The following is a 4,577-nucleotide window of genomic DNA, read 5'->3' on the forward strand; positions in this document are numbered from 1 at the left end:
CTAACCATGTTAGCATTTAGCTAAAACATGCTAGCAACATGCTAATCATGCTAGTATCAAGCTATCAACATGCTAATCAAGCTAGCATCATGCTAACAACATGTTAATCAAGCTAGCATTATGCTAGCAACATGCTAATCATGTTAGCATCTAGCTAAAAACATGTTAATCAAGCTAGCATTATGCTAGCAACATGCTAATCATGTTAGCATCTAGCTAAAAACATGCTAGCAAAATGCTAATCATGCTAACATCTTGTTAAAGCATGCTAGCAAAATGCTAATCATGCTAGCATCATGCTGCCAACATGCTAATCATGTTAACAACATGCTAATCATGCTAGCATCATTTTAACAACATGTTAATCATAGTAAATCATGCTGGAATGTGGTAAATCGTAGTAAATCATCTTAGATTAGATACATGGTAAATCGTGGTAAATGATGCTAAAACGGTGTATATCATGGTATCACAACATGTTAATTGTGTTAGCATCTGCCCAGTGGCGAGTTTTGCCACTGCAAGCACCACTTCACATTTTCTTCAGGAAATGTACATTCTAGTTCTTCTTCTTCTGAGACTAAAATGTATAAATTTAATGCAGCCTAGAGCTTTAACTCTACATACTCCAAACTCGGCTCAGACCTTCAGACTATTCTGACTCGATATGCTATATCTTTTCTAACTGATCGGACTTACGGTTTTCCTAGAAATGACGATCAAAACTCGGAAAAAGTACCATTGACTTAACATTGGGCATTCTAAAAAAATTCTAATCCAAACCGACGTTTTCACACACACAGACACAAAGGGCCTGACACACCTGCGTCTCTCCCTCTCTCTCTCCCTCAGAGGATTTATATTATCGAGCAGCCAATAAGTAATGGCCTAAAATCTCCATAACAACCACCCAAAATATCCTAGCAACCGCCTAGCAACCACCCAAAACACCCTAGTAACAACCCAATATACCCTAGCAACACCCTTGCAACCACCCAAAACATCCTAGAAACCACTCATAACACCCTAGCAACCGCCTAGCAACCACCCATAATACCATAGCAACCGCCTAGCAACCACCTAGAACACCCTAGTAACCACCCAAAAGACCCTAGCAACCACCCAGTACACTCTAGCAACCACCTAGCAACCACCCAGAACACCCTAGCAACCACCCAAAATACCCTAGCAACCACCCAGAACACCCTAATAACAACCCAATATACCCTAGCAACACCCTAGCAACCACCCAAAACATCCTAGCAACCACTCATAACACCCTAGCAACCGCCTAGCAACCACCCAAAATATCCTAGCAACCGCCTAGCAACCACCCAAAAGACCCTAGCAACCACCAGAAATATCCTAGCAACCGCCTAGCAACCACCCAGAATACCCTAGCAACCACCCAAAACAGCCTAGCAACCACCCAGAACATCCTAGCAACCACCCAAAATACCCCTAGCAACCGCCTAGGAAAAAAAAATTCTGCTCCAAACTTTCTCAAGCCAACACATGACTACATAGCATTACAGTGCTACATGCATAGCTACATAGCTACATAATTTGTCTACACATGCCAGCAGTGCATAGCTACATGCTAATAGTGATTAGTTAAGTGTTAAATCATGCTAAGAACTCTATAAAAACTCCATAGTAACAATCTGTGACAACTACCAACCACCTAGTAACACCATATCAACTGCCCTGAATACCTTAGCAACCGCCTAGCAACCACCCAAAAGACCCTAGCAACCACCCAAAATACCCTAGCAACCACCTTGCAACCACCCAGAATACCTTAGCAACCGCCTAGCAACACAATAGCAACCACCCAGAACACCCTAGCAACCGCCTAGCAACCACCCAAAATACCTTAGCAACCACCTATCAATACCATAGCAACCACCCAAAACACCCTAGCAACCGCCTAGCAACCACCCAGAAAACCCTAGCAACCGCCTAGCAACACCATAGCAACCACCCAGAACACCCTAGCAACCATCTAGCAACACCCTAGCAACCACCCAGAACACCCTAGCAACCATCTAGCAACACCCTAGCAACCACCCAAAACACCCTAGTAACCATCCATAACACCCTAGCAACCACCCAAAATACCCTAGCAACTGCATAACAACCACCCAGAACACCCTTGCAACCACCTAAAATACCCTAGCAACCGCATAGCAACCACCCAAAAGACCATAGCAACCACTGAAAATATCCTAGCAACCACCCAGAACACCATAGCAACCGCCTGGCAACCACCCAGAATACCTTAGCAACCGCCTAGCAACACAATAGCAACCACCCAGAAAAGCCTAGCAACCGCCTAGAAAGACCCTAGCAACCACCCAAAATACCTTAGCAACCGCTTAGCAACACCAAAGAAACCACCCAGAACACACTAGCAACCGCCTAGCAACCACCCAAAAGAACCTAGCAACCACCCAAAATACCCTAGCAACCGCCTTAAAACCACCCAGAACACCCTTGCAACCACCTAAAATACCCTAGCAACCGCATAGCAACCACCCAGAACACCCTTGCAACCACCTAAAATACCCTAGCAACCGCATAGCAACCACCCAAAAGACCATAGCAACCACTGAAAATATCCTAGCAACCACCCAGAACACCATAGCAACCGCCTGGCAACCACCCAGAATACCTTAGCAACCGCCTAGCAACACAATAGCAACCACCCAGAAAAGCCTAGCAACCGCCTAGAAAGACCCTAGCAACCACCCAAAATACCTTAGCAACCGCTTAGCAACACCAAAGAAACCACCCAGAACACACTAGCAACCGCCTAGCAACCACCCAAAAGAACCTAGCAACCACCCAAAATACCCTAGCAACCGCCTTAAAACCACCCAGAATACCATAGCAACCACCCGAAATACCTTAGCAACCGCCTAGCAAAACCCTAGCAACCCCCCAAAACACCTTAGCAACCGCCTAGCAACACAATAGCAACCACCCAAAATACCTTAGCAACCACCTAGCAATACCACAGCAACCACCCAGAACACCCTAGCAACCACCCAAAATACCCTAGCAACTGCATAGCAACCACCCAGAACACCCTTGCAACCACCCAAAATACCCTAGCAACTGCCTAGCAACCACCCAAAAGACCATAGCAACCACTGAAAATATCCTAGTAACCACCCAGAACACCATAGCAACCGCCTAGCAACCACCCGAAATACCTTAGCCATCGCCTAGCAACACCCTAGCAACCCCCCAAAATACCTTAGCAACTGCCTAGCAACAACATAGCAACCACCCAGAACACCCTAGCAACCGCCTAGCAACCACCCAGAATACCCTAGCAACCGCCTAGCAACACAATAACGACCACCCATAACATCCTAGCAACTGCCTAGCAAAAAACATTCTGGTCCAAACTTTCTCAAGCCAACTTAAAGTTTGTCTCGTTGAACTTTCGCATCTAGCTATTATTATCTTAATAATCATATTATTATTTCTGGTCAAAGGTTCCTCAAAAGTTTTTAAACTATGTAAAATTATAGACTCCATCTGATGATAAATATGTGTAACCTCTCCAAGTCAAAATTTTCTAGTGACTGGTCACATCTAAATTTTTTAATTGGCCCAAGTGCAATTCTTGTTGCAATAGTCTGTTAACATTGGCTTAATGATAAATAATACGTCAGACTAATTGAAAAATTTTGATGTGACCAGTCACTAGATACTTTGACTTGGGGATGTAATTTTTTTTTACAGTGTAACATAAGAAAGAGTCCACTAGTATATATATATATATATAGAAAGGTCAAGTTTCGAGTACTCCTTGGCCAGAAAAAATTTCAGTATGTCAAAAATGGACTTTTGTCAAAATGAAATAACATCTTTAAGGAATCTTTGGCCAGAAATATGTTCAGTAGGTCAAAAGCGTACCTATGTATAGCTCATTGTTATAACATTATGTGCATTGCACTAACGATCTAACGTTGTGCACTGAAGAATAACATACAGATTATGCACTTTTCGCATTGCATTGCATAGCACACCAGAACAAAATCATTCCCATGTTCATTATGTGTATTGTTGCATTGCATTGCATTGCATTGCACAAACGATCTAACGTTGTGCACTGAAGAATAACATACAGGTTATGCACGCATTGCATTGCATTGCATTGCAATGCACACCAGAACTAAATCATTCCCATGTTCAATGAAGCGATAACGTGTGTTGTTGCATTGCATTGCACAAACGATCTAACGTTGTGCACTGAAGAATAACATATGCACTTTTCGCATTGCATTGCATTGCATACCAGAACGAACTAATTCCCATGTTCATTAAAGACATAACGTGTGCTGTTGCTTTGCATTGCATTGCATTGCATTGCATTGCATTGCATTGCATTGCTTTTGCAATTGCACTGCATTGCACTAACGATCTGACGTTGTGCACTGAAGAATATCATATGCACATTTCGCATTTCATTGCATTGCACACCAGAACTAACTAATTTCCTTGTTCAATAAAGATATAAACTGTGTTGTTGCATTGCATTGCACTAACGATCTAACGTTGTG

Source organism: Leuciscus leuciscus, assembly GCF_965113295.1.
Source record: "Leuciscus leuciscus genome assembly, chromosome: 23".
NCBI classification, from domain to species: Eukaryota; Metazoa; Chordata; class Actinopteri; order Cypriniformes; family Leuciscidae; genus Leuciscus; species Leuciscus leuciscus.